Source organism: Myotis davidii, unplaced genomic scaffold (genome assembly GCF_000327345.1).
Source record: "Myotis davidii unplaced genomic scaffold, ASM32734v1 scaffold128, whole genome shotgun sequence".
In the NCBI taxonomy this organism is placed as follows: Eukaryota; Metazoa; Chordata; class Mammalia; order Chiroptera; family Vespertilionidae; genus Myotis; species Myotis davidii.
Window position 1 is genome coordinate 1,569,120 of NW_006299719.1, and position 13,181 is coordinate 1,582,300.

Here is a 13,181-nt window from a genome sequence, read left to right on the forward strand (position 1 = left end):
ACTGGTGGAATTGTCCTTTTTTTATTGATAGTCATCCACGATGTACCAGGTAAAAGGAACTGCAGTAAATGGGCCTTCAGTAATGTGGTGGTGTGGTGTTGGATGAAAGGAATATTCTATAGTCTTATGGTTAGGCCTCAGTGTTATAGTGAGCCTGTGCCTCTGGACTGTGAACTTCACAAATGTTTTCAGGTTTGTTTTTTCCCCTCCTGAGCTGGGACATGGCTAGATTGGGCTCACGTTGTGCATTTATTTTTCTCCTATGTGGAAGATTAGAGCTTAAGCATGTTCGGCTCAGATAACACCCAGCAGGTTAGACTCTGGTTAACTAGTTTCCACTAAAAGCAGGCCTTGTTGGGAAGAACAGAGTGCTTTGGTATATTTCAAAATGTTGCCTTTTCCTCTCCTGTTGGAAGCAGAGGGGTTTATTCTCAGATAATATGGAACCTGGTCAAACCCCTAGAGGTGAATCTCACAATGTTTTGGAGATCTCTTTATGACTGTGTCTCCCTGGAGTTTCTAGCTCTCTGAACTATCTGTACTGAAGCTCCAGCAATGTGCTAATTACAGCTCAGGTTTCCCTACCTCTGTGCCAGTCCCCATTGTGGTTCCTGTTTGTAAGCCTCTGCTCAGGTCAGCCAGGGCTCTGTATTCAACTGTCCATCTCCAGTCTGAGGGCAGTGGTTTTCCCTGTGTCCTCTCCTCCCTATGAATCTAAGAATTGTGGATTTTTCAGTCTGTTCAGCTTTTTACTTGTTATTAGGATGGAGTAGTGACTTCCAAGCTTCTTACATGCAGACCTGGAAAAATAGCATCACTATTTTGTATAACACCTAAACTCTGTATACCCTAGTGACTTTATATTGTCCCCTATAAATTCTAGTAAGAATGACAAACGTAAATCTCTGAATCATAATTATTTATATCATATTTATATCTCCTACTATTAAGTGATCTAGACCTAATTTACTAAATTGTTCTCCAGCTCATTGTATGAAGTAGGTACTCAATAAGTTTTCCTAGTTTTTTTTTCAGACTCAGTTTAGAAAGAGGATTTGAAGAAATAGCCAGAAGAATTTCTGGGTATCCTAAAAACACTTTCAGATAACATTAAAATCCTGAACCCAACATCAGTATATTACTATGAAGTGAGCTGAAGATTTTGTTGAATATTACCAATTCTTCCATCAATGTGTGTGTGTGTGTGTGTGTGTGTGTGTTTTCTTTCTGTTTTAGGGTTGGACACAGAATAATTTTGAGTTTTTAATTTTTATTTACACAGAAGGAAACATAACAAGCTCGTGGGGAATATTATGGCTTTAAGGCTGAGAAACGTATGGAAGAGAGTTTGGGTTATCAGTGTATCCTCTTTGGTCTTTTTGGGTTCTATAGACAACTTGTAGATTAGAATGTTGAAAGTTTAAATGCAAAGCAATTTTTATTTATTTATCTTACTTTGGCTCTTCTATGTTATCTTGAATATGAAACGCGAATACTTTTAGGGTTTTCCTGCCAAAGTGGCATAGTCTCTTCTATTTTTTTTTAAATGACCGAAAGTAATAACAGCACATATTCAGTATACACTTACAAAGTACTAAGCACTGTGCTAGATACTTAGAACAAGTATAAATCTCTGTCCACAGTATCAGGTATGCAAGAAGTATGGTGTGCTTTCAGTTCCTACAAATCAACTGTACTTGGCTTCTGAGTCTCCATTCAATTGAAGTAGCAGAAATTCCAAAACTATAATTCATATACTTTTTCTTCCTCCTTCTAGAATTATGTCAGTGTTCTGGGAGTTTACAGATTGTCAGAATTGTGGATGGGGAAGCCTTTGATCATCAGTCATCTGTCTCAGAGTTTATTGCTGAGGCATCCATTGCCTCTGATCATGGGGGCCTTTCAGACCTGGGCTTCTCTCTACCACTTTTCTGCAGTAATCAGGACAGAGAACGTTTTTGTCATACTGAATACACATGATGTGTAGGGAGTTGTCCCCTAAGAAATACCACGTAGGCTTTTTTCCTCAGGGCATTGCAGCCCCTGGGTCTATCCAGGCAGAATCCACAAATTTCTTTTGTAGCCCAGGGAAACCTTTTTTGTTTGTTTGGTTGGTGACAGTTTTCCTCTTACTTATAGTTTTCCTATGTCCTTATTTTCTCTATGCTTTGTTCTCTAAGTCCTAGTTTTAAAAATCCTAAAGAACTACTTTATACCGGTTTTCCCATCCTCCATATCACATACCCACCAGAGATAACAGAACAAGAATCCTGATGTCTGTATGACTTGGGAGCAGTTAATACATTTACTCAAAAAATACAATGAAGTAGGTCTTTTTCTCATTTTACAAATGACAAAACTGATGAAAATCCTAATATACTTACCCATTTAATAAATGACACAGTGAAATAGCATAGTCCCCAAATTGAGTTGCAGGGGGTCAACATACAAAATTATTTAGATAAATTGAATAAAGTTATGTTTGGAATAATAGATGCTATCACATGCAACATACATACTTAAATGTTTAAATTTTAGAGAAAGATTGGCTCCCCAAACACAGGATTGTAGACTACACTTGATTTTTGGGATTCTGTGCAGAACACATGCATTCACTTGAACAGAATGTGGTAGCAGATGCCTTCACTTACTTCTAGTGGGAATTGAGGATTTTGATTCATAAATACAAGGCTACCTGCCAGTATACCTAATGAGATTTCTTATTCTTCCACTCTGAATCTTTTAGTGATCAGACTGAATCATCCTGTGTTATTACCTTGCACACTGTGAACCACACAACCTACTAAGCTGGGCATGAGGATATAACTGAATGTGTCAGTGATAATTTTCTTTATAAAACCTAAGGGAAAGGGACAATTATATACCTCTATATATCTATATCTATATCTATCATCTAATCTATTTCTATAATGTATCAATTGATATATATGTGTATATATAGTTTTATTGATATATGAGACACAAACAATGCACGTAGAGCTAAATATTAAACTTAGATTCATGTTACCAAAAGGTAAATCAACTTGAAATTCACTATTGATAGCTGTAGATGCTCTGATTGTTACCTTTGATAATATTTTAGATTTAGGCCTTTTGCCTTTATTTTGATCATAAGTGTTTATGAAGAAATTGGAATTAGTTTAGCTTTTCTCAAAAGCATTAATTGTAGTGATTAAACATTTTTATTTTTGAAACTGTTTACTTTTACTCAAATTTGGAGCAGGCATTTGCCTTTGTAAGGCAAAATTCAGTGTGTTAAACAAAAGATGAGCTTAGGAGAAATGTCTTGCTATGAAAAGTAACATATTGTGTTTAAGCTTCAGAAATTTCTGTGTAATTACAAGGGAAGCATTCAAGTTCTGCATAACAAAACAGAAAGTAAAAGTTGTTATCTAATTTTTTTAACTTACATTTTAAAAGATTTTTTAGAGCAGCTCTAGGTTCACAGAAAAATTGAGAAGAAGGTAAAGAAGTAACTCACATACTTCCTGTCCCCACGCATGCATAGCCTACTTCATTATCAACATCCTTCGCTAGAGTGTACAGATGTGATAGTAGATGAAGCTACACTGACACATCATTGCCATCCAAAGTTCCTCATTTGCCTTAGGGCCCACGCTTGTTGTTCTACATTCTACAGGTTAGAATAAATGCATATACTATTATAGTATCAAATATTTTCTATTTCTTTAAAAGAATTATGTTGGTCTAATTCCTGCCATTCTGTGTATCTGAAATTCATAATATGGAATTATTTTTAAAAGAAAGCATGATATAGTTATGATTCATGTACAGTTTAAATAACCACTATATTAAATTTTGTGAATCCTTAATTTCATTGTATTGATTTAGTCTAAATTTTGTTCTAGTAGGTTTTTAATTTTTTTTAAATTTGAGTTGATTCCATAGAAAACTTGAAATTACTTAAATATTATAAATTAAAGTAAAAATGTTAATGTAGACATTTCAATTTTAAGTCTAGTTGTGGAATGAAACAACGTTGAGTTAGGTTTAATGTAAGAACTGTGTTAGGGATTTTTAAGTTATTAGTGGTTTCAGTATATTCTGATTTTAGCTCTGACTTGCCTCCTATCTAAAGCATTAAACTAAAAATTCTTACCTGAAGAAAAGAAGCGTACCTTTTCTGTTGCATAGTGCAAAACATTTAATTAGGATGTAAAACTGTTTTCTTATGGTAGCAGCTCTAAAACAGATTTTTCTCCTGGGTCCATTAAATGAGACACGGAGTACATAATGTTTTTTCCAGTAATTATGCAAAGAATCAAAAGCATGTCTCATGTGGTAATGTTTACTATTAATGAGAAACTAAAATAGATCTCTATGAAGTGTAAGGGAATGTGGAGTCCACTGAAATGGAGTAGGGGGCGAGGTTGGGGTGTTCTGATTTTACACTTAGGATTTAAAAGTTGAGTATGAGTAGTTCTTCCAGTTTTGTTGAATGCTTCAAATGAGGTAAACCTAATAGAAGAACAGTGCAAAATCTTTGATTAGTTCAGAACAGCGAATTTCAGCTATTTAGTAGAATGATGAGTGACAGTTAGAGTCAGGGCAGGGGGCTGAAGGAAGAAAATTACATTAATATTATTGTTAACTGTGCAAATGTCTATCAAGATGCAGGGTATGATAATGGCCACTAAAGAGTTTTTCCACTCTCAGTATTAAGGGAGTAAAAAAATGTAAATTGGGCCATATGAAATTGCCAATATTTAGTCTTTTTTAAAGTGTTAAATAATAATTTTATGTGACTCAAATGAATAATTCAGCGCATGTTGTTCAGAGAAAGTTAATGGGACCGTAGTAAGGAAAGTCTAAAGGACAAGGTTTGTGATAATACCAGTGAGGAGGAAGGCTGGAGGAAGCTATGAGTAGGAAACAACACGAATGGTAGATGGTTTCCTTGGGGTTTCTCCTTCAGAGATCATTCTGAGTTAGTCATATTGGATATGTCTCTGTTTTCTTTGTTACTCTTAGACCAATGTTAATAAGCAGTTTTGTGAGATACTCATTTCATGATCAGTGAAAATTCCTCAGCCCTCCTCCGTTGTACTCACCCCCCAGAGGGAGAATGGTAGTGTGTATTTGAACAATAGAGCAAAGTGGTATGTATGTGATGTGCAAATGGCAATCTTGTTTGTGAAAGCAAAAGCTGAAACTGAAATAATTTGTCTCCTAGTAAATAAATACAAAAAAAGTGTCATGCATTATATTGAATATTGTATCATTTGCCAAAAAAAGAGAATACATGTTGCCTATGTTCAGATAACTTAGTTTTCGATGAATACATAAGAATGTCCTCCTTCTATGCATCTCCTTTCTTCACAGAGATAACCTTTATTCTGAATGTTTAGTTTATAATATGATTATGAATAGATTTTAATTTCACATTTATAATATTAATAAACAATATATTGGTAGGTTTTTACCTTCATCTAGATAATATCACAATAAGTATAGCCTTTTATGATTTGCTTTTCATGAACTCAGCTATCACTCTCTAAAAATGTATCCATGTTGACAAAGCCATAGTTCAATAATTTTTCATCTGTGTGGACCATTTTTTTTTTGTAGGCCTATCCCAACTTACTCATCCAGTTTTCTTTTGATGGTTATTTGCATTTTGCTACTTTGAATATTACTGTTGAAAATATTCTAGTGCTTGTCTACTAATTCAAAGATTTTTCTAGGGTATGTGTATAGAAGAGGAATCACTGTGTATAGCATATGTCATAGTAACAAATCACGCCAAATGTTTTCAAAAGTTGTTTAAACAAATTATAGTCTTACCAGGAGTGTTCTCCTTCTTCAATCATACACACACACACACACACACACACACACACACACACACACATACACTAGAGGCCCATTGCAGGAAGATTCCTGCAATCCCGACTAACGAGTTTTTCCGAGATATGAGCCGTCTCTTGGCCGATTTTTTGCTTTGAGTTGACAGAGTAATTTGAGTTAACGAGCTCATTAATGAGCTCCATCATGGAACGAATTAAACTCATAAGTCAAGGCCCCACTGTGTGTGTGTGTGTGTGTGTGTGTGTATTTGATTTGTCAAAATAGTTTACTAATCTAGTAGGTGCACAAGGTATCTCATTGCAGCCTTAACTTTCTATGTTTCTCACAAAGTTGAGTCCTTTTTCAGGATTTGCACGGTCTGTTAATGTGTCCTTTTATATCAAAAATTGATTTTTGGTATGTTCTCTACTTTAGTTGTATTTATTATTTCCTTATAAGTCATTTATGTGTAATAGGTGCTAATACTTATCAAATTTTACATGTTGCACATATCTCTGCCCAATTTTTGGCTTATCTTATTATGAACAAGTCTTAATAGAGTGCAGTTAAAATTTAAAGCTGTTCCAGTGAAACATGCTAACCTCTCGGAGTTTGTAATAGACCTTTACATTTGATTGGTGCTATTACATTTTGCCCGTTAAATTCCATTGTGTAATTTATAATTGGAATAATTTGTTTATGATAACACGTAGTCTAAAGACCTCCCAACTTGTACAAAGTTTTATAATAGTTTATTTGAACCAAAAATTTAAGGACAGAACCAAGAGCAAGATTTTGATTGAGAAAATGCTCCAGACAATGACAGTTTTGCAACTCATTTTGTACATTTAGGATCAAAGGAAGATCACATGAAATCCATTTGTGGCAGATTAAGGAGGCAGGAGAAAGCAAAGCAGTGGAATCTCTAGAATAAGACAGAAAGGAAAATGGAGAAACATATACTTCTTTGACATTGCGGAGTACAAGATGTGAAATGGTGTTCTGGAAACAAGATAATAATGCAGGGTTCTGTGTTCTCCTGCTCTCTGGTGGTCTTGTGCTTTGAAAAGAAAACTACTGACATTTCAAATCTGTGTTATCCTGAATACATAGGAATCATGGGAACTTAAGGTAAAGGTTGACTTTTGCTAAAGAAGCTATAGGCTTGGGACATGACTACCTATCATGACCTTCCCAGTTAGGAATTCATGATCAAACCATCCTGTGTGGTAACTTCTGGGCTTATAAGGCCTTCCAGGTGGCCACCCCCTGTTCAAGCTTGTCATTTTTAGTACATAGAACCCTTTTCAAAGTTCACATAATGAAAAATTATTTTGTTTATATGATCTTTATCACAAACTAGTTCCACATAATATTTCTAAGAATAAAATTGATCTCTGTTATCTGTGTGAGTCAACATGCCTGTTATTGCTATTTAGTGAGCAGAAAAGCAACAGTAATAGTGTATCAGTCATCATCTAGTGTGATTGATTAATGTAAAAATAGTCAACCTGAAAATTTCTCATAAGCTGCCCAAAATATATGTTTACAAAAATGTTGAAAAGACAATTTCTCAATGTTGCATAAAATAGGGGACTAAATATGATTTTAAAGGATCTTTTAGAAGATAATGTCAACAGTAAATACACATCTCTTTTTATGGAGAGCACAGTAAAATGTGGTGGGAAAGACTAGAAAAGGATTTTACAAATCAATTCATGACATTTCTCCTAAATTGAAGAGCTGGGAACTAGCAAGAATAGAACAGTTGAAAGATGGTGAATACACTCTTTGAAGCTATGTTCTTTCCCTCCACTGCTGAAAAATAGCACTCTTAAGAGACTAGTGCAGAAAGAGATGCCCAGCAATGCTGTTGTTTTCTTAAGCTAACAGAGAGGTGGTAAAGGCAGAAATAAGCTCCTCTTTGGAAAAAATACATTGGCCAAAAATGAGTGGCAAACAAAGGCAGCTGGAAAGGAAAATAAAAATGCAGGGCCTTTGCATGACAATAAACCCTAAGCACCCTGAGACTTCATGGCTGAAATTGCAAGCTTGCTTCCAAATACATCCAACAAACCAACACTGGAAGACTGTACTTTTGCGGGTAAAAACACTCGTTTTCTTCAACAAAAGTACACAGAAAGAGGACATAAGAAAAAGCCTTCTCTGCTACCCCTGGGTAGCTGATGGCCAGGGGTTGTCTCATCGGAATGTATGAGTAGGCAGCAGGACAAAGGTAGGGAGCAGAGGGGTGGTCTGGGTGGCACTGAACAGAGGTGTGTTTTACTGTTTCCTTTGCTGGTTTTGCCGGGAAGCCTGTTCTAACTAAAACCTTTAAAGGCAGCCCCATGCTCTTGTGAGTATTGCTATTTATGAAATTGATATATTCTGTATGTTCCCAGCCACTGGGTAAAATTCTTATTGAAAGTGAAGTTAAATACTTAGAATTGTTGATACCAACTCTCAGATTTGTGAGAAACTTGCTTTATAATCAGGCATGCATTTTTAAAATTATAATTATTTTATATTTATTGTTGAAAGTATTAGAGATGTAGCTCTTTTTACCTTCAGGCCTTCCCTGAATTGTTGTTTGCCCATGGGCTATGCATATATGCATATAAATTCTTTGGTTTATCTCATCCCACAAATCTCATCCCCAACCTTCCCTCTGACATATGTAAGTCTGTTGCATGTTTCAACATCTCTGTACCCGTTTTGTTCATCAGTTTTTTTATTCATTAGATTCCATATATAAATGAAATCATGTGATATTTGTCTTTATCTGACTGGCTTATTTCACTTAGCATAATACTCTCCAGGTCCCTCCATGCTGCCTCAAAGGGTAAAGATCCTTCATTTTTACAGCTGCATAGTATTTCATTGTGTAAATGTACTGCTGCTTTTTAATCCATTAAGATCCTGAATAGTAGCACTCTTGAGAAAGAACAAAGTTGGAGGGCTTACAATGCTAGATATAAGTTATACTACAAAGCCACTGTAATCAAGACAGCCTGGTACTGGCACAACAGGCATATAGATCAGTGGATCAGAACAGAGAACCCAGAAATCAACCCAAGCTATTACACTCAAGTAATATTTGACAATGGAGGCAAGAGAATGCAATAAAGTAAATATAGTCTCCTCAATAAATGGTGTTGGGAAAATTGGACAGATATATGCAAGAAAATGAAACTAGACTACCAACTTACACCATATACAAAGAGAGAATCATGGTACCCACCAACCCACAGCAGTCACCGGTCTTGGTGTTGGAGCTCTTCAGTGACACTCGGGTGGTGTGACACTCCCACAGCACTTGGTTCAGGCCCCCACAACATGGCATTTGGACCTTCTGGTGATAGTTAGAATGGGGAGACAATGCAACAATCCAACAATCTGCAGAGGAAAGAAAAAGAGAAATCACCAAGAAAGGAAATAAGTGAAATGGAGGCATGCGATATGACAGAAAAAATTCAGAGTAATGGTCATACAGTTCATAAACCAGATGGATGAGAATCAACAACCTATGCAAAAATCAGGAAGAAATCAAAAGTGATATAGCTACAATAAAAACCACTATGGAAGGTTTCAACAGCAGAGTAGAAGAAGTGGAGGACTGAATTAGTGAGTTAGAAGATAAGGTAGAGAAATAAGCCCAATCTGAACACCAACTAGAAAAAAAAATTAAAAAACAGGAGGAGAGCCTAAGGGAGTTTTGTGACAACAGGAAATGAAGTAACATATATATAATAGTGGTGCCAGATGGACAAGAAGAGCAACAAGGACTAGAGAATCTACTTGAAGAAATAATGAAAGAAAACTTCCCTGATATGGGGAAGAAAAAAAATCACACAAGTACAGAGTCACAAGCAAGATGAGTCCAAAAAGACCCACACCAAGACACATCAATATTACAATGGCAAATGTTAAAGACAAAGATAGAATCTTAAAGGCTTCAAGAGAGAGACAGAGAGTTACCTACAAAGGATCCCACATCAGATTATCAAATGATTTCTCAACAGGAGCACACCAAGCTAGAAGGGAATGGAAGGAAGTATACAAAGTGATGCAAAGCAAAGGACTGAGTCCAAGAATACTCTATCCAGCAATACTATCAATCAAAATTGAAGGAGAAATCAGGAGCTTTGCAGCCAAAAAAAATGCTAAGGGAGTTTATTACTACCAATCCAGGAATGCAAGAAATGCTAAAGTAATGGTGTAAAAAGAAGAAATAGACAGGGAGAAAGGAACACAAGCATAAAGAACATAAATAGCTAAAAACAAGTACCTGTCAATAATAACATTAAATATGAATGGATTAAATGCTTCAATAAAAGGCATAGAGTGACTGAATGGATAAGAAAATGACCCATATATATGCTGTCTACAGGAGACCTACCTCAGAACAAGGGACTCACACAGACTGAAAGTGAAGGGATAGAAACATATCTATCAGGCAAAGGGTAATAAAAAAATGCTGGGGTAGCAATACTTATATTTGATAAAATAGACCTCAAAGTGAAGGCCATAACAACAGATAAGGAGGGCCACTTCAACCCAAATACATAAAAAACTTCTGGAAGATATCAGGGTAGAGATTGACAGCAACACAATCATAGTAGGAGACTTTAATACCCCATTAACATCACTGGATAAATCCTCTAGACAAAATATTAGCAAAGAAACAGCAATCCTAAATGACTCACTAGATCAGATGGACTTAATCAACATCTTTAGAACATTCCACCCCCAAACTAAAGAATATACCTTCTTCTCAAGTGAACATGGGACATTTTCAAAGATAGACCACATACTGGGACATGGGGGATGGGGGTGGGGTTAAGAAATCAACCAAAGGACTTGTTTGCATGCATATAAGCATAAACAATGGATGCAAGACACTGGTGTTGGGGGATGAGGGCATGTGCTGGGGGCTAGGGAAGGTCAGGGCAAACTAAAGAATATACCTTCTTCTCAAGTGAACATGGGACATTTTCAAAGATAGACCACATACTGGGACATGGGGGATGGGGGTGGGGTTAAGAAATCAACCAAAGGACTTGTTTGCATGCATATAAGCATAAACAATGGATGCAAGACACTGGTGTTGGGGGATGAGGGCATGTGCTGGGGGCTAGGGAAGGTCAGGGTGAGGTCAATGGGGGGAAAAGGAGACATATGTACTACTATTGGTTATACTTTAAACAATAAAATTTTAAAAAATAAAATATAACTTAAAATATCTAAAAGGGGGTGGGTGTGGATTGGGGGCAGTCAATGGGAAAAAGGGGGACATATGTAATACTTAAAATTAAGATAAATTTTTAAAAATAAAGTAATTTTTTATAGATAAAGAAAAAAGAAAGCTTAGAGTACATGTCTAGAAATCAATGGAATGGAGAAAAACAGGGAAACCTGCAAAGCCTTGGAGATACCTTTTCTATAAAAAGAATAATTACTAGTACTGTACTTTTATCTCTCCAGATATGAGTAAACTCAAACATTATTTTAGAAAAAGTGGTTAGTTTTTTATTTTATCTTCAAGTGCATTGTTACCATCTGGGGTTTTCACAAAATTTCCCAGAGTGCAAAAATGTATAGATTAAATTGCAACATAATAAATCACAATTGATTCACATGGATTCCTTGGTCGTCAGCATATGCGCTTAAGTGGGAATATGCCCTTTGTCAAGAAGAAAATATGTGTAGAATTGCAGCTAAACAGCTCTGTAGTAAACTATCTGCCTCTTTGTATACAAGGCCTGTTATAGAATAGCCTGTGTTTCCTTGTTCCTCAGTTTCACCACCCTTTGATCATGAGCTCAGGTTATGAACAAATTTTAAAAGTGATCAAAATAGGCATATGAAGGGTACATTTGAAACATAAAATCAAAGTATGTGACAAAATGAGTCATGGAGATTTTTGGCACCAATTCATAATAAGTACAATACCTTAAATTTACCGAATGCTTTTGTCTGGTGAACTTAGAGTGTCCTACATCTATTCATTAATTTCTGTACAAATTGTTCTGCTTCATTTATTTGGTAATATTATCATAGCAATAGGGAAAGGAAATAACAGGATATATTGAGAGAAATTGGTTAGAAAGTGAGATTATTAAGTAGACTTTGCCTTATCTATCATTCTCTTCACAACACCAGTTAAGAATCTAGCATATTTAAGTGCTTTAAAATATTTATGCTGTTAAAGAAGACATTTTAGAAAAAAGTTACTAGAAACCAATATGGTTTCGTAGAAAAACGATGCATTTTGATGCTAGACAGAACTTGGTTTGAACCTTAAGCTGACAGCTTATTGTGTCTTGGTTGTCTTATTTCACTCTTTGTTCTCCAATAAGTATATTTTTAAAGTAAGGGTGTACTCTTTTAGAAGATTTGTGAAGAGCATCCTATCTAATAAAGCAGGAATATGCAAATTGACCATCATGCCATAACAAGATGGCTGCGCCCACAGCGGAGGCCGAATTCCTATAACAAGCCTTAACAAGCAATCAGCAGGGACCTGAGGCTGCATGGTGCTGGGCCTGGGCAAGGGACCTTAGGCCGCGCCCTCCTGCCCAGCGGGGCTTGATGGGGAACCTCAGGGTGCATCCCACTCCTGGCGGGGCTTGACAGGGGAATCTCAGGCCATGGCTCCTGCCCCGGTGTTGGGCGGGGAGGACCTCAGGCCCCCACTCCTGGCAGGGCTTGACAGGGGACCTCAGGCCATGGCCCCTGCCCCGGTGTTGGGCGGGGAGGACCTCAGGCCATGCCTCCCACCATGAGGGACTTGACGGGGGACCTCAGGCTGTGCCCCCTGCCCACAGGGCTTGATGGGGATCTCAGGACACTACCCCACCATGGCGCCGGGCCAGGGTACCTGAAGCTATACCCCCTGCCCAGCAGGGCTTGACTGGGACCTCAAGGCATGCACCCTGCCTGAGCCCGGGCCGGGGGACCTCAGGCCATGCACCCCACTGCAGTGCTGGGCCAGGCGACCTGAGGCTGTGCCCCCTGCCTGGCAGGGCTTGACAGGGGACCTCAGGCTGCACCCCCTTGCTGCGCCAGGGGACCTCAAGGCACACTCTCCACCCCAGCACTGGGCCAGACGATCTGAGGGGCTTGATGGGTGTGGGGTTGGCCGGGTCTGGATCTAGCCCAATGGGAGTGGGGCTGGCTGGGTCAGGGTCTCATGTGATTTTGAGGCACATATGGGTGGGCAGGGACTTGACTCTGGCTCCCATGGTGTGCCCAGAATCTGACAGGAGGAAGATTTTCATATACATTTTACTAATTTTCTTTCATCTCTGACACTTCTATTATAGAGAAAGGGCAAATAGCAATATTAAAAT